At 43.6% G+C, this 22,684-nt stretch overlaps 1 protein-coding gene across 2 annotated transcripts in view; it reads right to left on the bottom strand.

The window, feature by feature from the left end:
* sh3d21 (SH3 domain containing 21) overlaps positions 1-22,684 on the bottom strand; it is a 118,330-nt gene that overhangs the window by 74,576 nt on the left and 21,070 nt on the right. The gene's annotated exons all lie outside the window — the stretch shown is intronic.

Raw genomic sequence — 22,684 nt, 5'->3', positions numbered from 1 at the left:
CCTCCCATACTTTCATCTCTGCAACGGTATATCCTTTCTGGGATACAGCCCCAGAAGCCCTCTAGGGCATTCTTATGATTGAATCTAAATCCTGACTTCATCATAGAATGCCTACAGTGTGGATGCAGGCATTTGGCCCACTGAGACTATACAAACACTCTGAAGACCCACCCATCCCTGTAACCCTGCATTTCCCACAGCTAATCCATGTAGCCTGCACATGACTGGACACTATGGGCAATTTAGCATGGCCAATCCACCTAACTTCCACATGTTTAGACTGTCAGAGGAAATGGAGCACCCAGAGGAAACCCACACAGACACAGGGAGAACATGCAACTCCGCACAGATAGTCACCCGAGGGTGGATTTGAACTTGGGTCTTTGGTACTGAGGCAGCAGATTTAACCACTGAGCCACCATGCCACCATATCATGAATGTCTTCTTTCCAAGTCTTTTGGCAACGTAAGGCACCACAATGTAATATTTCAAAACCTTCCAAAGCAAAGTCATTTCGCATTATTGAATTGATCTCATCCGTTATTTTCAGAGCTATCCCACCACCAAATTAGCTACACACACCTTTCTACTAATTTCCGATCAATCCTGGGTGAAATAGCTGAGTATGGCCAATTCTAACAAATGTCTGCTGTCTCAGCAATCGACTAGCCCAGAACAAACCAGGCACTGGACCCAACATTTCTCTCCCCCATTTGCTTCAGTGCCCCAATTGTTATAATTAGCATTACTCTTTCCAAAATTTCCATGATGGTTGCTAATCAACACAGTGGATAGTTCTTCTGACTCAAGTCTCGATTATGAATATAATTCAATAATTGGTTATTGACATCTGTCTTCCAGCCTACTGCTCTTACTTGGTGTCTATATGCCCGTTGGTATCATTGGTGTGGATGAATGCCATTAAAAACTATTTACCCAAATGAAGGATCAACACTGGCACAAACTGTTTCTGTGTTGACATCTCGATGTGTCTGCAACTGTCCGTCTCGCTGCCTGTCTGTGTCCCAGCTGGTGTCTGCCTGTACTGGTTAGTACTTCCTAACTCTCCATCAGGACTAATATTCTGCGTTAGGTCTGATCAGTGACACAGACCATTTTAAGAGGAATGGAGTAAAATATTTGGTTGAAAACTGAAGACGTCTCGTGGTGTTGGCTCCTGTAAATTTTGAATAATCAAGTTATTGTGGTCACAAAGAGATGGAGAAAAGTGAATCATTTCCGATGTAGCACAGACCTAAATTCTCCAAGTATCAGTAGCCTGCCTAAATACGAAAGATGATCCTTAAACCTCCAACTCTGAAGGAATCGGGCAGAGTCACTGCATGGCCACACAATCCCTATGTACTGCAGCCAGGAAAACAGGATATTTTATCCAACACGACAAATGGTCCTTTGGGAGAATTGACAAGTTAAATGAGGGAAGTGTAGGAATGACAGAAAGAGATAGCCAAGTTGGCAGAGTAGCCAGATAGATGGCAGGTGCATTTCAATGCAGATAAATATGAGGCAATACAAAGAAGGGACAGTATTAATGGTGGGGGTGGGGGTGGGAGAGGGAATGGATTATTGTTAGATTGTTAATCCAGTGACCCCAGATAATGAATGGGGACCTGGGTTCAAATCCCACACATGGCAGATGGTGGAATTGGAATTCAATAAATGTCCGGGATTAAGAGTCTAATTATGACCATTGTTGGAAAAACCCATCTGGTTCACTAATTTCCTTGAGGGAAAGAAACTGCCATCCTTACCTGGTCTGGCCTACATGTGACTCCAGGCCCACAACAAGGTGGTTGATTCTTAATTGCCCTCTGGGCAATTAGGGATGGGTAATAAATGCTGGTCTAGCCAGCGACACCCTCATCCTGTGTATGAACAAAAAAGGTAAAGGGCACTATTTGAACCATTATGCAGACCCAGATGATAAGAAAAACAGTAAATCTTGGAAGTCAATATACAGCTCATACTGGAGCTCCATTTTGAACTATACAGGATGAGTGATAGCAGTATTTGCAGTGCTATTGATCTTTTGTTCCGGAGAGACCTAGGTGTAGATGTGCAAAACTCATTTAAGGTAACCATACAGGTCAAGAGATCTGTCAACAGTGAATAGGATATTCAAGTTCCATTAATTGGGATGCAGTTCAAGAGCAGAGATTTTCTGATTATCTTACAATGGCTAGATCTCATCTAGACTATTGTGTAGTACTCTGGGTTACACTCTATCAGAAGAATGTGAATGCAGTGGAGAGAGTTCAGAACAGTCTTAGCAGATGGTTTCCAGGATTGAGACCTTGCAGTTACGTGGAAAGATTGGAAAATTGGGACTGTTTCCCTTGGAGAATGGAAAGCGAAGAAGAGATTTGAACGTGTTCTTCAAAATAATGACAAGTCTGAACAGAGTAGGGAGGGACAACTATTCCTACTTGCAAAAGAATTGAGAAGTGTACCACAACAAAAGCAAATGTGAATTGAGAAAACAAACATTTCACACAGCAAATGGCTCAGGTCTGGAACACGCAGGCTGGTGATGTGCTGGGCTCTTTCAGGAGGGCGGTGGACGATGAGTTAAATCAAAACAATAAGAAAGGTTAAAGGGAAGAGACAGAAGTTGGCATTAAGCTAAAACACTCAGAGGCCCAGACCAGACACAATGGGCCAAAAGTCCTCATTTCACATTCTTATAATTCTGTGATTCTGTGATTGTTGGTTTCCCTGGGTTAACTGAACCAAAATGAGAAATCTAGTTGTCAGAAAGGAATAAAACATGTGTGTAGCGGCCTGGGGATAAAAATCAATGCTTCCGAAATCCTGAGAATGATGAGCACAGAGGCAACAGGAAGCTCACCACTGGGTTATGTAGTTATTTATTTATTGACATTGATTGACCACAGACAAAGATCCGGATCTCGTGTTCCCATTGGCAATGGCACCTTACTGGATAGATCTGATTCCCTCATTAGATCCAACCCATTGTCAAAGATTCCCCTCAATGGATCAATCCCATTATCATTGATCAACTTCTCCAGATCTATTCAATTTGTCATTGATTCACTTCACTAGATCCATTCAATTCTCAATGATTCACTTCATTGGATCTATTCAATAGCCATTGATTCACATCAATGGATCCATCCGATCATCAGTGATTCATTTCACAAGATCTATCCAATTGTCAGTGATTCCCCTCACTGGATCCACCTGATTGGTAGTGATTCCCCTCACTGGATCCATCTGACTGTCAGTGATTCCCCTCACTGGATCCATCTCATTCTTAGTGATACCCCTCACTGGATCCATCCAATTGTTAGTGATTCCCCTCACTGGTTCCACCCGAATGTCAGTGATTCCCCTCACGGGATCCATCTGATTGTCAGTGATTCCTCTCACAGGATCCATCTGATTGTTAGTGATCCCCCTCACTGGATCCACCTGATTGTTAGTGATACCCCTCACGGGATCCATCTAATTGTCAGTGATGCCCCTCACTGGATCCACCCAATTGTCAGTGATTCCCCTCACTGGATTGACCTGATTGTTAGTGATTCCCCTCATTGGATCCACCTGATTGTCAGTGATTCCCCTCACTGGATCCATCCAATTGTTAGTGATTCCCCTCACTGGATCCACCCGAATGTCAGTAATTCCCCTCACTGGATCCATCTGATTGTCAGTGATTCCCCTCACTGGATCCACCTGATTGTAGTGATTCCCCTCACTGGATCCACCTGATTGTCAGTGATTCACCTCACTGGATCCACCCAATTGACAGGGAAAGACCTCACCATAGGAACAGGAGTAGTTCATTGAGCCCATCAAGCCTGCTGGCCATTCAACACAATCATGGCTGATTGAATATTTCTATGCCTTTTTCTCACCCTATCCCACAATCCTGTGCACCACTGGCAATCAGAAATCCAACAATCTCTACCACAAACATGCCAAAGACTAATCCTCCTCAGACCTGTGTGGTAGGTAATTAGAATATTCACAACGTTCTGAGGAAAAACAAAATTCTTCTCTGATCTAAGTGGCATTCCACTTTGTATATTTTGCCCCTAGTTCTAGACATCCCTATGATGAGAAACATTATATCTCCACCTATCCTGTCTATCCCTTCAAGTATTTTGTAAGTACAATGCAACTACCTCTCATTCTTCGAAAATCAAGAGAATTGCAAGATATCTGCCCAATCTCTCTTCACAGGGAAGTCCTGTCATCTCGGTCTAATAACTTCCCTTGAAGGCAATAATACTTCTGAGATAAGGAGACCAAAACTGCACACACTACTCCAGATGAACCAAACTCTGAAACAAGACCTCCCTGCTCCTATACTCGAAACCCCATGCAATAAAGGTAAAACTTCTTGCTGCACCTACATGTTAGCCCTTAGTGACTCATTGGCAAGGACAGAGGACCCTTTGCATATCTACACTTGCAAACCTCTTACCATTTAAGAACTATTCCTCTATTAAAGCAGATTTTCCCACAATATATTCTATCTGCCATGTTCTTGCACATTCACTAAGCCTGCTGAAACCTTCCTGAATCTGCTTTACACATCTTCCTCACAACATACAGTTCCAATTAAGTTGGTATATATTTGACACATTTGGAAATATTACATTTGCAATCCACCTCCAAATTTATTCCCACTGTATGTTTTCCACCTGTTAGCCAATCATTAATCCAGTGCATCACCTTCTATCACACGTAGTTTCATTTTTCTCTAACCAGCCTCCTGTGGAGGACTTTAGCAAAAGACTTCTGAAAATCCCTCTGCTCTCCTTTATCAGTTTTGTTGGTAACATCTTCCAAAATCTTCAGCAAGTTTCCCATTCACAAACCCATGCTGACTAGACACATTCAGATCATTAGCAATCCAAATGTCAGATTACCATATCCTTCAGAACAGGTTCTGGCCTTTCCCTTACTACTGCTGGAAGGCTAATAGGTCCGTCATTCCTGGTTTCTCTCTTAGTTTTCTCTTAAATAGTGAGGTGACCTTGAAATCCACAGGAATTATTGCAGAATTAGTACAACTTTGGAAGATAATAACCAATACATTGACTATCTCTACAGTCACCTCCTTCAACACCCTGGCTAGCGACAATCAGATTCTGGGGGTTTATTAACTTCCAACCCCATTAATCTCTCCAGTACAATCTTCTTACTAAGTTTCCTTTCATTCCTCATTCTGCAAGTCACTTGAATCTCTAGTTGTGGAAGTTTTCTTGTATCTTCCTTGGAGAAAATAGACATAAAGTAATCACATACCTTCTCTGCCATTTCTCTATTCTCCATTATAAATTCTCCTGATTCTGTCTTTGATGGACCTATATTTGTTTTAGCTAAATGTCACCTTTTTTTATAATCTATAGAAGCCTTTACAGTCCATTTTTATATATTTTAATAGATTACATTAATATTCCATTCTTCCTTTCCTTATCATTCTTTTTGTCCTCCTTTGTTATATTTAACCTCTGAATCCTGAGATGTACCGCTGTTTCTGGCAACTTTATAGGCCTTTTCTTTTAATCTTAAATAATCCTGAACTTCCTTTAGTCAGAGGTAAATGTAGAGTAATAGGGTAGGGAAATGGGTCTGGGTGGGTTACTCTACAGAAGATCGGTGTGGACTTGTTGGGCCAATGGCTTGTTTCCACACTGTAGGGATTCTATGAATTGTTAGTCACAGTGACTGGACCCTTTTTGAGTTTTTGCATGTTGCAGGAATAGCATTGTTGCAATGAGTCACACAATAGTTTTTTAATGATTGTCCATGGCCTATGAACAGTCAAGTCTTTTAATGTATTTTCCTCCTCCACCTCAACCAATCTGTGCCTTGTGTCTTTGTAACTTCCCTTAATCAAATTTAACACCTTTGCTTCAGATTTAACCAGCTAATTTTCAAACCTAATATTCTATCTTCTTGACAATGATTCACCTCATTGGAATTATCTGTTTGACAGAGAGACACCTCATTGTCTTAATGAGACATAAAGAGAAGACTAGGAACAGGAACAGGCCATTTGGCCCTTTGAGCCTGTTCTGTCAGTTAATCAATCATAAGACTTAAATCCACTTTCCCATCTGTCTCACAAAACCTTTTAGAAACTGTGTAGATAAAATCAGAGTTAATTTTTCAGGTTGATGACCTTCCATTCAAATGCATAATCCTTTATGGATCATCTGAACATCTGTAGAAGAGAATTCCAAAGGCTGACAATGTTTTGAGAGGAGAATTGCTTCCTCATCTCTGTCTTAACTGGGAGACCCCTCATTTTTGAAACTGTGATCCCAGTGCTGTACTCCCCATTGAGGGCTCATCATCATTTCCAGACTGTCCCCATAGCCCTATGGCTGAGGTTTCCAATCCCTTTTAAGGTTCAACTTTCACGTCCAACTCCCAGTCCAGCCACACTGCAGCATTAAACCCTAAATACGTTCCTGTAAATACAAGTTAAAATTACCATAGTCTTCCACACCAATGGGGCTGCTCTCTCTGTAGAGAGCGACAGCTGGTGGTTGTTTAACACGAGAGTCACCATTCCTCAGATGAGGGGCAAGGTTGAAAGAAGAGTCCTCCATGGTCTCAGTCTGCATCGCAAACCAGCTGTCCAGCCAACTGAGTGAAACTGACCACAGTTTCTGTAGCTCTGCAGCCATCAAACACAAATATAACCACAGCTCGAAGGTTTTCAGCAACAATCAAAAACCACAAACCAAAACGTTTCAAAAACTAAAAACGTCCAAGAGGGCGCTATATGGACGTGCAACAATCGATGGCAATGCAAGATGCAGAACACACCCCTGTCCTCCACAGCTAATTAACTCAGTGTACTCATTGATTGTGGTCAGCTTAATCTTTCTTACCCAGTCAATAGATCTTTTGACTCCCTCAGAGTCTAATTCCTATCTGCATGTCTTCAAAACATATTCTGATACATGCTTACTGTACCATGGATGACTGACAGCCTGGTTTCACATTCCAACAATTACTCCAATCAGACATGAACAATAAAGTCACCTCTGACCCCCTGGCCAGTGTTACAGAGTAAAACAAATCAATGATCATGGTTGATGTGTTACTTCCTACAGAGGGTGAGATCTAATCTGCTGCTTTCTTTCTCTCCATTCACTGGGCCGAGTTGGCTGGTGTTTTTGTTATCATGCCTTAATAAGGCACACTTCACCATAGTACAGCGATATTAAGCCACTTCATGAAAACAACTGCCCACAATAATCTGATGCACAGAAATACATCGAAAGTACAGCTCAGAACTAGGTTGTTCTGCTGAATCAATCCATTCTGGTGTTCAAGTTCCACACAGAATTCTCTCTGCTTCACACAATTTCTATTAGCACGACTTCCCATTCCTTTCTTCGAAAGTGTTCCATTGGCTGCACTCTGCATCAGGTGACCTAGGATTATGCAAGAAGCCCCATATACTGGTACCTATCCACTAGTAGCCAGAGTAACATTGCAATGGCCATTCTCCTCTTACTGCACCCATATCTCTGGTGTCCCCCTTGAGTTCCACTCCCACTTGTTTCTCCTGGATATAATATTCCTCAGTAACAACATCCAAAAGCAATGTCACCTCCAATGTGTGTACTCAGACAACACCCAGTTCTATCTTGCTCATACCCTTGTTTGAACCCTCCACTGTCACTCGTCCAATATTCTGCTGGGCTTCAGTTATTGGACCCCCCAGGTACCTCAAATGCATGCAAATATAGTCATAGATACGTACAGGAGGGAAACAGACCCTTATGTCCAACTCGTCCATGCTGACCAGATATCCTAAATTAATCTAGTCCCATTTTCAAGCATTTGGCCTATATCCCTCTAAACCCTTCCTATTCATACACCCATCCAGATGCCTTTTAAATGCTATAATTGTACCAGCCTCCACCACTTCCTTTGGCAGCTCATTCCATACACACATGTGGACAAGTAAGAGATGTCTTTTGTTTGTTTGTGGAATAGAATCAAACTCCAATGTTTGTTTTCTTCATTTGCTACTGTACAGACCCCAGCTGCATTTATGACTATGCCAAGATATTTTTATGAATAAAGTATATTTTTGAAATATGAAAAAAACATTCTGCTGGCCAGCCATTCTGGATTGCAGTCATGTTTTCCATCCAAATTCTGGCAAAATCAAAGCTATGGTTTTAGCCCTCATCATGAGCTGTGTTCTTCATACCATAACCCACAAACCAAGCATTGCCTTGGAATGATCCATGAACTACACATTTGTATAATCTCTTGAGTATGGATGCCCCCTTTCGAGGGCTTGGCATTTTAGACATTAGCAGCAGCGCAGCGTTATATTTTAAACAAAGTAAACGATGAGTTAACCACGCAAGTATTACTGCAAGTTACTCAAGTGAAAAGTGGGAGAGTCAAATGCAACTACAAACTTGAAGTGAGATTCAGCAGCTGCCATGGCTTCCAGAGTTGAATAGTTGGAGGCTGCTCCCTTAGGTGGGCTCTGTAAGTAGAACAGGTGCTGGGTGGAGTAAATGAAGTTTTCTTTGTTTCACTTTTACAACACTGCAGCTTGTGGCTGTTGGTGGCCTGGGCCAGTACAGCAGTCATTTAGCTGTTCCTTCCTCAATCGGAAGCTTTCGTCTGTCTCCCCACTGAGAAGTAGCTTCTGGTTCAAGCTGGCTCTCTCATGACATTCATATTGCTCTCCTCCAAATTCCAGCCTTTATCACAGTCAGACAGAATGGCAGCGAATGTTATCTTTGATGAATCATTGCTCAACAGACCAAAGTCAATTGGGCTGGGAATCCTCCTGCTGTTTTTTACTTTCTTGTTCAATGCTACAAAAGCTTTGATTTGTTATTAGTGGCTCACCAATGTCTGTTAGGGACGGAAATTTTTGCCACCCTCACTCGGTGCGGCCTACATGTGATTCCAGATCTATGGCAAAGTAGTTCAATTTTAACCACCCACTGAAAAAGGCAAGCAAGCCACTCAGTTCCACGGCAATTAGAGACAAGACCATAAGAAAGATGGGTTGGGGTAGACTATTCAGCCCCTCCTCGGACCTGCTCCACTATTGAATCGGATGATGGCTGATCCATCGTTCCTCTGGGACAGTGAGAGAATTCCAGAGTGGGGCAGTCCATGCTGGAGAGCTTTTGTCTTATTTGTAGTTACTTCAACAATTCTTCTTGCACTTTGATTGGACAATGTGGAGCAAATGGTTAACTAGATCAAAATGCTGAACCCAGTTATTGAGCATGTACAGAAGAAGCTATGTCCATATGATGCTAGATCAGATGGAATAGGGACCTTGAGGAAGCCAGTGCTGGCTCCACAATGTTTACCATGTTCTACAATGCTCCTGCACGTACCTTGCAAGTAGTCAATGTTTACCATTTATACTAAACTTGTATTGAGCTCTTGTATTTCTCGGCTCCTAACAAAATTCCTATAGACAATGGAATTCTCCTGGTGGAGGGTATGAGATGGGAACATTCAGAATCATAGAGTTATAGGTGACGTAAAGCACGGAAACCAACCTTTCGGTCCAACTTGTCCATACCACCCAGATATCTTAAATAAATGTAGTCCCATTCACCAGCATTTGGCCTCCAAGCCCTTCCTATTCAAATTCCCGTCCAGTTGTCTTTTAAATGCTGTATTCGCAGCAGCCTCCACCACTTTCTCTGGCTGTTTGCTCCATACACGCACCACCCTCTATGTGAAAAGGTTGCCCCTCAGATCCCTTTTAAATATTCCCTTCTCACCTTAAACCCAGGCCCTAATGGTTTGGACTCACCTACCCTGGGAAAAATACCTTGTCTATTTATCCTACCAACATTCCTCATGATTTTGTAAACCTCTATAAGGTCAGCCTCTGACACTCCAGGGAAAATAGTCCCATCCTATTCAGCCACGCCCTATAGCTCAAGACCTCCAACCCCAGTAACATCCTTGTCAATTGTTTCTGCACCCTCTCTCAATTTTCACAACATCTTTCCTATAGCAGGGATTTATTTCACAATAGTCCCTGTTTGAGGTTCTAAAACCAATCTCTAAAACCCAATGCTGATCCCTCCCTCTTTGCAAACTACTGTCTTATCTCTAACCCCCTTTTTCTCTCTAAAGCCCTTGAATGCATTACTTCTATGTCTTCCAAACCTCTATCTGTCTTTCCCACTGTTCCATGTTTGAATCTTTCCAATCCGGTTCCTGCCTTGCCGTTGTGTGGAACCAGTGTTTGTCAGTCACAAATGTCATCCTGTGTGACTGTGACAATGATAAACTATCTGTCTTCATCCTTCTCAACCTGTCCAACACTATCCCGTTCCAGTCTCTTCCCACTGCTGTCCTGCTGGGTCTGTGGGATATCTGTACTCATCCAACTGTGGCATCATGAGCATTCCTATTTTTAGAATTTAGGTCTTGTTGTCACGCGTACTCACGTACAGAGATACAGTAAAATATTTACAACATCGTCATTCACAAAGCCATCACAGGTACATGATACCAAGATACAAAATCTTAGGTAAAGAGTGAACAAATATAGAAATAAGTTAGAAGTTTGACATCACAGTTTTTGTCAGTATAAAGTAGCGAATAAGAAATAAAAGTTTCAAATCCCACAAGGGCTCGATCTCTCTCCTGCATGAGGTTTGATCTCTCCCCAACACTGGACTGACTCTGTTGATCCTTGTGTCTCCATGCCTCCTTCTCACCCACCAGCTGCCATCTGGGCACATAGACATCTTGTCACAGGCCACCAGAGTCCTGCTAAATCTAATCCCTACAATGAGGCCGTGTCTTCAGCTGCTGAGCTCCTGAGCTCCAAATCTCAGAATTGTTACAGTACATAATGAGGACATTCAACCTATCATCTCTCCTTAAACATTTCCCCCTGCATGCCTCCCTATCATCTCTCCTTAAACATTTCCCCCTGCATGCCTGCCTATCATCTCTCCTTAAACATTTCCCCCTGCATGCCTGCCTATCATCTCTCCTTAAACATTTCCCCCTGCATGCCTGCCTATTCTCCTCTAGAATCATAGATTCATGCAACATGGAAACAAATAACTCATCCTGTAGATAACAGATAACCAGACATCCTAAACTAATCCAGTCCCATTTGCGAGCACTTGGCCCACATCTCTCTAAACCCGTCCTATTCATATACCCATCCAGATGTCTTTCAAATGATATAATTATACCAACCTCCACCACTTCCTCTGGCCCCTCATTCCACATACACACCACCCTCTGTGTGAAAATGTTGTCCCTTAGGTCCCTTTTATATCTTACCCCTCTCACCTTAAACCTATGTCCTCTAGGTTTGGACTCCCATTCTCTGGGGAAAAGACCATGCCTCTCATGATTTTAAAAACTTTTATATGGTCACCCCTCACCCTCTGACATTCCAGGGAATATAATTCCACTCTATTCAGCTTTTCCCTATAGCTCAAGCCCTCCAACCATGGCAACATCTTTGCAAATCTTTTCTGACCCCCTTCAAGTGTCTCAACATCCTCTGGATAGGAAGGAGACCGGAATTGAACACAGGACAGGGCGGTGCCCATATCCATGGGTCCGGTTTCCATGGTTTCTATTACCCGCGGTTTATCGCAGCCTGAATATATAATAGGGAACCTTCTGGAACCAGGGACCGGGACCTGCCAGAAAGGTACATTTCCCATTGAAATAAATGGGTTGGCTCCTCTCCACAGTTCCGGGCTTCCATAGTAGCTCTTGGAACATATCCCCCACGGGTACGGGGTGGGGGGGCGGGGGGGGGAGGAGGTGAGGGGGAGTGGCTGCTCATTCCAAAACTGGCCTAAACAATGTCCTGTACAGCCACAACATGACCTCCCAACTCCTACACTCAGTGCGTTGACCAATGATGTAGAATGTACCAAACACCTTCTTCACCATCCTGTCTATCTGCGAGTCCACTTTCAAGGAATTATGAACCTTATTGAAACGTATAGAGTCATAGAATCATAGAGATGTACAGCATGGGAACAGACCCTTCAGTCCAACCCGTCCATGCCAACGAGATATCCCAACCCAATCTAGTCCCCTTTGCCAGCACCTGGCCCATATCCCTCCAAACCCTTCCTATTCATATACCCATCCAGATGCCTTTTAAATGTTGCAATCATACCAGCCTCCTCCACCTCCTCTGGCAGCTCCTTCCATATATATTCCACCCACTGCAAGAAAAAAGTTGCCCCTTAGGTCTCTTTTATATCTTTCCCCTCTCACCCTAAACCTATGCCCTCTAGGTCTGGACTCCCCCACCCAACGGAAGAGACTTTGTCTATTTATCCGATCCATACCCCTCATGATTTTATAAACCTCTATGAGGTCACCCTCTCAGCCTTTGACACTGCAGAGAAAACAGCCCCAGCTTCTCCCTATAGCTCAAATCCTCCAACCCTGGCAACATCCTTGTAAATCTTTTCTGAACCCTTTCAAGTTTCACAATATCCTTCTGATAGGAAGGAGACCAGAATTGCACACAATATTTCAAAAGTGGCCTAACCAATGTCCTGTACAGCCGCAACATGACCTCCCGACTCTTGTACTCAATACTCTGACCAATAAAGGAAAGCATACCAAACTCCTTCTTCACCATCCTATCCATCTGTGACTCTACTTTCAAGGAGCTATGAGCCTGCACTCCAAGGTCTCTTTGTTCAGCAACACTCTCCAGGACCTTACCATTAAATGTATAAGTCCTGCTAAGGTTTGTTTCCCAAAACGTAGTACCTCACATTTATCTAAATTAAACTCCATCTGCCACTTCTCAGTCCATTGGTCCATCTGATCAAGGTCCTACTGTAATCTGAGGTAACATTCTCCGCTGTCCACTATACCTCCAATTTTGGTGTCATCTGCAAACTTACTAACTGTACCTCTTATGCTCACATCCAAATCATTTATGTAAATGACAAAATATAGAGGGCCAAGCACCGATCCTTGTGGCACTCCATTGGTCACAGGCCTCCAGTCTGAAAAACAACCCTCCACCACCACCCTCTGTCTTCTACCTTTGAGCCAGTTCTGTATCCAAATAGCTAGTTATCCCTGTGTTCCATGAGATCTCTTTGACAAAATCTTTAATCATCTCCCCTATAGTGTCCTTAACAACGACAAGTTGTTGCTGCATGCTGCTGCTGTGAGGTTTCTTGGGCATGTTTTATTCCGTTCAAATGCTGTAATTTGTTGCTATTGAAAAGATTACAAAGGTGAAGTGTGAATGAATCAAACTGAGAAGTCTGCAGCCAATGAAATATGTAACACTGTCAGTGCAAGTGGAAACTTTACAGAATCTATCAAACTCAATGTTTCCTTTCAATTATTTGCAGGGGATAGTTAAACCACTTCCTGCTCCTCGGTAAAGTTGCAGATGAAGACAAACAAACAATATTGCCATTTGCTTGTTTGTGGATTATTGTTAGAGATGGTTAAAGGAAGGAAGCTGAAATATATTAAAAGGGAAATCGTTTTACTCAGACCTGATCAGCGATTTACTCCCGGATCACTCTTACAGAGTCCTGAGTTATAAGAATCACAAGCTGTTTAAACATTGTGTCGCCCACTGGTGGTGAGTTTGTACCAGCACAGGCTCCATCGAATCATCTCTCCTGCAAAGTTGTTTAGGCAAGGATTATCAATGCGAAGACTGAGGACATACAGCTGGGGAGCAAATAAATGTCAAACACAATGGGCAACCTCAGAGGGTCATTGATAAGTCTCTGCAGAATGGGCTTCAGAGTGCGAAGGGGAAAGCAAATACTCTTTGGAGGAACCAAAAATATTAGCAAAAGATTTAGGGGCGTGGGAGAAATGGAGAGAGGGAGGGACAGGAAGAAGGGAAGGAAAGACGTGCATTTATGTAGCACTTGGTATGACTTCAAGACATTCCAAAAGCTAATGAAGCAGAAGTGAACAAAGAACACAGAACATGGAACAGTACAGCACAGTACAGGCCCTTTGGCCCTCGATGTCGTGCCAAGCTTTTATTCCAGTCTAAGATCAGACTAACCTCCACGTGCCTATCCAAGAGTCGCTTAAATATCTGTCTCTATTACCATTGTTGGCAGTGCATTCCACGCACCCATCACTCTGTGTAAAAAAATGACAACTGACATCTACCCTTAACCTTCCTCCAATCATCTTAAAGATATGCTCCCTCGTGATAGACATTTCCACCATGGGAAAAATTTCTGGCTATCCACTCTATCTATGCCTCTTATCATCTTGTACACCTCTATCAAGTCACCTCACATCCTTCTTCGCTCCAACTGGAAAAGCCCTAGCTCCCTCAACTTTTCTTCCTAAGATATTCCCTCCTGTCCAAACAGCATCCTGGTAAATCTCCTCTGCACCCTCTCTAAAGCTTCCCCATCATTCCTATAATGAGGCAACCAGAACTGAACACAATATACCAAAGGTGGTCTAACCTGGGCTCTATCAAGCTGCAAAATAACTTCGCGGCTCTTAAACTCAATCCATCGGCTAATGAAAGCCTACAACCATATACCTTCTTAATAACCCTATCAACTTGGGTGGCAGCTTTGAGGGATCTATGGACATAGACCATGAGATCCCTCAGTTCCTCCGCACTGTCAAGAATCCTGCCTTTAACCCTATATTCTGCATTCAAATTTGACCTTCCAAAATGAATCACTTCACACTTTTGCAGGTTGAACTCCATCTGCCACTTACCAGCCCAGCTCTGTATCCTGTCAATGTCCCCTTGCAATCTACAACAGCCCTCCACACTATCCACAACTCCACCAACCTTCATGTCATTGGCAAACTTACTAACCCATCCTTCCACTTCCTCATCTAAGTTATTTATAAAAATCACAAAGAACAGAGGTCCCAGAACCAGTCCCTGCAGAACACCACTGGTCACCAACTCCAGGCTGAATACTTTCCATCTACCACCACTCTCTGTCTTATAAATCCTGTCTCTCAGAATCATCTACAATAATTTATCGTAAGACTGACTGGTCTGTAATTCCCAGGGTTATCCCTATTCCCTTTCTTGAACAAGGGAATAACATTTGCCACACTCCAATCACCTGGTACTACTCCAATGGATAGTGAGGACACAAGATCATCACTAAAGGCGCAGCAATCTCTTCCCTCACTTCCTGTAGTAACCTTGGGTATATCCCGTCTAGCCCAGGGGACTTATCTATCCTTATGTTTTTCAAAATTTTCAGCACATTCTCCTCTGTAACATTGACCTGTTAGTGTGTATCAGTCTGTTTCACGCTGTCTTCAGAAATGACAAGGACACTCTCAGTAGTGAAGACTGAAGCAAAGTATTCATTAAGGACCTCCCATACCTGATCTAACTCCAGGCACGAGGTCCCTCCGCGATACCTGATTGGCCCTATCCTCACTTTGGCCATCCTCTTGTTACTCACATAAATGTACAATATCTTAGGGTGTTCCTTAATCCTATCCGCTAATGTTTTTTCATGCCCCCTTCTAGCTCTCCTAAGTCCGTTCTTCAGTTCCTTCCTGGCTACCTTGTAACCCTCTACAGCCCTGTCTGATCCTTGCCTCCTCAACCATAAGTAAGCTTCCTTCTTCCTCTTGACTAGATGTTCCACATTCTTTTCACCCAAAGTTCCTTCACCCTACCATCCCTTCCTTGCTTCCATGGAACAAACCTATGGTATATAATCTGGTATAATGTATGAAACAGAGCAGCCATTCTGTGCCTAGCAAGATCCCATGAACAGCATTGTGCTAATGGTTAGATAATTAAGGGATAAAAGTTGGCCAAGGCACCTGGAGGAACCTTTGATTTCCAGCTGAGGGGAGTTGGGAGAGGGATGGATGGAGGGAGACAGGGCCTCATTTTCACAGTATGTTCAACAGTGTCGTATTCCCTTGGTCCTGCACTGGTGCCAGTCTTTATTTAATTCTCTGGTGCAAGTCCTATGACCTTTTGACTCGGAGGTTGAGAGCCTGGATGAACAAAACAGTGTAAGCTTTCAGTTTTAAATCACATCTGTAATTGCCCTATTAGTTTACACAGAGTGAAGTTCTCACTGCTTGACAAAGCTGGATGAAGAATCTTTATGGCCTGGCAGATGTCCCAACACTTTTGACGCCCCTCCACACTTTGCCCCACAGTTCCCCGCAAAATCACGCCTTCCTCACTGCTCGCTCTTCCCACATTGGGCCGTGATACCATCACTGCTGATGAAGCTGCTGTCTCCCCGAGCACTTCCCGCTGTCTCCCCGAGCACTACCCGCTGCCTCCCCAAGCACTTCCTGCTGCCTCCCCGAGCACTTCCTGCTGCCTCCCCAAGCACTTCCTGCTGCCTCCTTGAGCACTTCCTGCTGCCTCCCTGAGCACTTCCTGCTGCCTCCCGAGTACTTCCTGCTGCCTTCCCGAGCACTTCCTGCTGCCTCCCCAAGCACTTTCTGCTTCCTCCCGAGCACTTCCTGCTGCCTCCCTGAGCACTTCCTGCTGCCTCTAGAACATGCCCCGGGCATGGCCCACTCACATATACCACCACAACGGGCTGAAACTCTGCCATGGGCTTCCAAGAAGCTGGGCCGAGACACCATGCAGAGCTGGGCCAAGAGGATGGTCCCTCGGGTCCGCACTCAGGCCAGGAATAAAGAACAGCAAAAAGAAAAAAGAAAAAAAGGAAAAAAGAAGAGAAAGAGAAAAGAAGAAAGAAACAGATGGAGTGGACGAGCTCCGGCTGGGTGTCCCACTCTGCTGCCCTCTTGGAACATCTTAGTGTTTTATCTTAGTGTTTGATAGGAAGCATCAGATTATACCACACCCTTGCCTCGAGAAACCACGGTTTTCAGAATGCTTATGAGGACATTTCGCAGAAATCTGGCCTCATTTCTTTGTATTTAGAAGCTTGTGGGGTGAACTTATGATGATGTTTAAAATGTCAACATTTCTACAGCTGAGGGATCCTGAATGAAAGGCCATGCGTTTAAAATGAAAGCCAGCCAAGCAGGAGTAAAACCATAATGAATACACTTGTTCAAGCAAAAGGGGTTGTTAGCGGAAGTTGTTATTACGGTGTCTGGATGCAAAGGGAGGATTGGGAACTTTGGAGACAGGGACTGAAAGATTTTTGTTGAGCTATTTAGGGATATGGTGCAGCAGTAGGTAAATGAGTTGAGGTGTAGATTAGGCATGATCTGGTACAGCGGCTTGAGGCTTGAGAAGCTGAAGTGCGAGGTTCTCTACCTGAATTGATACTTGGCCATGAGCCTTTGCGTGAGTCTGCATTGCACTTCCCACATTGGACTGTGATGCCATCGCTGCTGCTGAAGCTCTGTCTCCCTGATCACCTCCTGCTGCCCCAGGAGAAAGTGAGGTCTGCAGATGCTGGAGATCAGAGCTGAAAATGTGTTGCTGGAAAAGCGCAGCAGGTCAGGCAGCATCCAAGGAACAGGAAATTCGACGTTTCGGGCATTCCTGATGAAGGGCTTATGCCCGAAACGTCGAATCTCCTGTTCTTTGGATGCTACCTGACCTGCTGCGCTTTTCCAGCAACACATTTTCAGCTCCTGCTGCCCCAGAACAATCCCAGGGCAGGGCCCACTCACATATGTTCCACTCTGTTCGTGTTATTTTTGTACAGGAATTTTGTATGGTGCACAAAACACTTGCACATAACTTTGACTCATTGGAACTCCTAATCTCAACTCTGAATCTGACCGATTGATTGGTGTGACCGGAATGAATAGGAGGAATGAAGCAGGACCTGAATTTCAGGACTGGTATAAAGCTCCAACACTGGGCTTGAAATGAGGGTTTTCCTGTAAGACTGTAGAAGAGTCAATAAAGCATACATCATAAAAGATGGAGATCACAAAAGGAACAAACAAGTAAGGGTCATTCAGTGTAACCTGACGCTATCAAAAAGGGAGTTCCCGCGCGGTTACCATCATGACAGTATTCTATTTGCTCTGCATTGACTTCACAAGTTTGTCTTTGTTAATTCACCAGAATGGCTGCTTTATATCTAAAGCAATTAGCTCAATGAGGACATCTGGAGTAGAAGTCTCTTTAATTATTGCATTACCATGCACATCATCAATTTGTGGTAGATGGACTCATTGACAGTGTTATCAAACAGCACTTCATCTCTAACAACCCGTCAGTTTCAGCTCAACCAGGGTCACTCAGCTCCTGACCTCATCGCAGACTTGGTGCAAATATGGACGAAAGACTGAATCCCAGAGGCGAGGTGAGGGTGACCGCTCCTGACATCAAGGCTACATTCAATTGACTGTGGCATCAAGGAGCTCCAGCAAAACTGGAGTCAATGGAAATCAGGAAGATGACTCTCCCTTGGTTGGAGTTATACCGAGAAGCATTTAAATGTGCACTTATGATGCCAAGGCATACAAGGCTATGGGCCAAGTGCTGAAAATGGGATTAGAATAGATAGGTGGTTGTTTCTGACCAGCACGGACACAATAGGTTGCAAGGCTTTTTTTTTGGCTTAAATCTCTATGACTCTAGATGAACATAGTTGTGGTTATTGGAGGTCAGTCACCTCAGTTCCAGGATATCTCTACAGGAATTCCTCGGCCTAGTGTCCGAAGCCCAAGCATCTTCAGCTGCTTCGTCAATGACCTTCCCTCCAATGGAAGGTGGGAGGTGAAGATGTTCGTCAATTATTGCATAATGTTCAGCACCATTTGCATCTCCTCAGATACTGAAGCAGTCCGTGTTCGGATCAATATCCAGGCTTGGGTTGAAAAGTGGCAAGTAATATTAGTGCCACATAAATATCAAACTATGACCATCTCCAATCAGAAAGAATGTAACCACTGCCATCACATTCAATGGCATTACTATTACTGAAATCCACCCCCCATCAACATTTGAGTACTTACCATCTCTTTCTCAAGGGCGATTAGAGATAGACAATAAATGATGCCCTGGCCAGTGACATCTGCATTTCATAAATGAATACAAAATGTTTCAAACTGAAGATGTGATTGTGAGTGACTATGAAATGTGGCACCAATTGGTACACAGCTACGTTCCACAATGTGATAACAACCAGGTCACCTATTTGAGTGCTGTTAATTGTTGGGTGAATGTTCACACCGTAAGAATTGTTGGAAAGTGAAGAACTGCCTTTCTCTTTTCTAAATAATCTATGGGATAATATACAGTCACTTCAACTGGCAGGTGAGGCCGCAGTTTTAGAGACAGAGCCTCAACTTATCCAGAAGACATCACATCACTGCAACAGTGCAACTTGTGTTCAAGGCATTGGAACCAGGTTAGATCTCATGGCCCATACCTCAGAGGCAAGAATGCTATAAACGCTGTCAGGGCTGACCTGGAGTGTACAGATATCCTGTTATCACGTGCTGGAAAAGCACAGCTGGTCAGACAGCATCCGAGGAGCAGGAGAATCATCAGGCCTCATTCCTGATGAAGAGCTTATGCTCGAAATATCAATTCTCCTACTCCTCGGAGGCTGCCTGACCTGCTGTGCTTTTCCAGCACCGCACTCTCAGCTCTGATCTCCAGCATCTGTAATACTCACTTTCTCCCATATCTTGTTACCTCTCAGCCTGATGTCCATTGAAATTCACAGAAACTATAGGAGGAGCAACTTCTAACATCCGTGGTCACCCTTTCCAGACCAATTGGCCCATTTCTGATTTATCACAACACCTGGAGCCAGACACGATGGCTTGAAATGTTCTTTCATGTACTATGCAGATTTTGGCAACTTTTGACAATCAGTTTCCTGAGCGATTATTTATGGTAACGTTGATTATTATAACCACGTGGCTTACCTCATTTAGGGTCAAAAGTGCAGAACTTGTTATAAAAATTCATCATGAAATTGTTACGGTGCAGAGGAGGCCATTCAGCCTACTGTCCCTGCACCAGTTCTGTTCCTTAGTGCCAATCTCCTGCCCCTTCCCCATATCCTTTACCATCGTTACTATCAAAATAACCACCCAATGCCTCTCTGGAATGCCTCAGTTGAACCTGCCCCTACCACATTTTCAGACAGTGCATTCCAGACCCTAATTAACCAGTTTTGATGTCATACCAGCCTCGCTTTATTTGCATGTCACTTTAAGTCTATACCCTCTCGTTATTTTCTCTTTTATGAGCAGGAACAGCTTTGCCCTATCTATTCTATCCAGCCCTGATTTTGAAAACCTCTATCAAATCTTCTGTCAGCTTCTTCTCTCTGAGGAGAACAGTCTTAACCTCTTCCATCTTTTCTCGTAGCTGAAGGTTTACGTTTCTGCAACCATTCTCGTAAACGACTATTTGCATGGCGAGATATAAAGAAAACTCTTCATGCGCTGAGGAGGTGTTGGTCTTTTATCTCAAAGGGGTGGAAGCTCTATTGCAGTTACAGAAAGCTCTGATCAGACTCCCAGCAGGAAGACTGTGCTCATTTCTGGGTGATGCCTCTCGGGTAGGTTCTGTTGGCATGAGAGCAGGCACAGCACAAATCCACTAAACCAAGGCAGATTAAATAGACTAGTGCTGTATTCCCTTCAATCTGGAAGATCGAGGGATAGACTCAAGGTGTTTAAGATGATTAAGGGATTTAACAGGCGCGTTGGAGCAAAACTGTTTTTTCCTGTGAGGTGTCCAGACATAGCCTTAAAATTAATGCTTAATTATCTTATTGAAATACATAAGATCCTTAGAGATCTTGTCAGGATAAATGCAAAGAGGTTGTTTCCCCTTGTGAGAGAGTCTGGAATCAGAGGACATAATATCAGAGGAAGAAGTTGGCCATTTTAAGACAGAGATGAGAGTGCAAATCTAGATTTCTTTACCTCAGAGGGGATGTCGGGTGGTTAAGAATATTAACATCGAAAATAGGAGTGAGACTTGACTGTTCAAACCTGCTATATTATGCAAGAGTGGCACAGTGGCCCAGTGGTTAGCACTGCTGCCCCACAGCACCAGGGATCTGGGTTCGATTCAACCCTTAGGTAACTGTCTGTGTGGAGTTTACACATTCTCCCTGCGTGAGTTTCCTCCGGGTGCTCTGGTTTCCTCCCACAGTCTAAAGATGTGCAGATTAGATGAATTGGCCAATCTAAATTGCCCATAATGTTCAGGGATGTGCAGGCAAGCCATGGGAAATGTAGAGTTACAGGGATTGGGGGGATGTCTGAGTAGGATGCTCTTTGGAGGTTTGGTGTTGACTTGATGAGCTGAATAGCCTGCTTCCACACTTTCGGGTTTCTATGATTCAATACAATTATGACTGATTTTCTATCTTAATGTTATTCTCCCCATACTCCTTGATGCCTTTAAAATTATAGAAACTATCTATTTCTTGAGTATATTCTGTGACTTGGCCTCCGCAGCCTTCTGTGACAGAGAATTCCACAGATTCACTATCCTTTGACTGAAGGAATGCTTCATTGTCTCAGTCCTGAATGGTCCACCTAGTATACAGAGACGGTGTGCCCAGTTCTAGAGTATTCAAGCTCAGATGGACTGATGTTTGATCAGGAAAGGAATCAAGGGTTACAGAGCAAAGGCAGGGATGTGAAGTTGAGGACTATCAGACCATCTATGATCTCACTGAATGGTGGAGCAGATCTGATGGGCCAAATGGCCAGCTTCTCTCCTCTATCTTATGGTACTATGGTATTCTGCTGTGCCATTTGGGATGCAGGAAACATTTCCCAAATGGAGGATAGTGGAAATCTGAACCTGCTCCATAATAGGCTGTTTAGGCTCACAGGTCAATTGAAACTTTCAAATTTGAGCTTGGTAGATCATTTTTAGAGAGGGACATGCAGAATAAAACCAGTCAATGGAGTTTTTTTTAGATTACTTAGATTACTTACTTACAGTGTGGAAACAGGCCCTTCGGCCCAACAAGTCCATACCGACCCACCGAAGCGCAACCCACCCAGACCCATTCCCTTACATTTACACCTTCGACTAACACTATGGGCAATTTATGATACAGACCAACAGGAATCTAATTGATGACTCTCGGCTCCAAGGGGGTTAATGGCCTCCTTCTGATTCTTAGAGCCTTTGTGTAAAGAGCCAATAATCGTAGGCCCAAGCACCAGGTCGGAGTGTCCGGATAAACTGGATTTTTTCATCAGGCGCTGATGAAGAGGCACCAAAGTCCTGCAACTCAAAGGAAATATTTCTGCACCTCATCGTACCTCATTGTATCACAGTGAGGGGTCTCAATGCCATTTTAGGTGGCACGTAAATGGTGTTTCAACACAAAAGTAAGTGGTAATGTAAAAGCAGCTTAAAAGAATCAAACTAATTGAAAGACTTTTAACCTCTTCGTGCTTCCGAACTAAGACTCAACTCTCGCTAAACAACTTCAGAGAAACAAAACAGACAGTTACGTGTGGATTTAATTCGACCATTCTTCCATTAGTTGTCTGTTAATTGGAAGATTGTCAACAGAGCAGGCTTTACTTGCAAATTCACCACACCCAACCTCAAACAGCATGCGCAAGGTCTGCTGGTTTGTTAGAGTATTAAATATTCTGATATAATTCTCATCTAAGATTGGGCCTGCCTATTCAGGTTGGTGTGAGAGATGTCTTCACTGTGTTTTGAAGAAAATCAGGCAGTTTACAGGTTGTAGGTTTATTGTACCTCCCTTGA

The sequence above is a fragment of the Hemiscyllium ocellatum genome, chromosome 30 (genome assembly GCF_020745735.1).
Source record: "Hemiscyllium ocellatum isolate sHemOce1 chromosome 30, sHemOce1.pat.X.cur, whole genome shotgun sequence".
Classification (NCBI taxonomy): domain Eukaryota; kingdom Metazoa; phylum Chordata; class Chondrichthyes; order Orectolobiformes; family Hemiscylliidae; genus Hemiscyllium; species Hemiscyllium ocellatum.
Note: the sequence above shows the minus strand (reverse complement) of the source record. Positions and strands in the feature narration are given on the sequence as shown.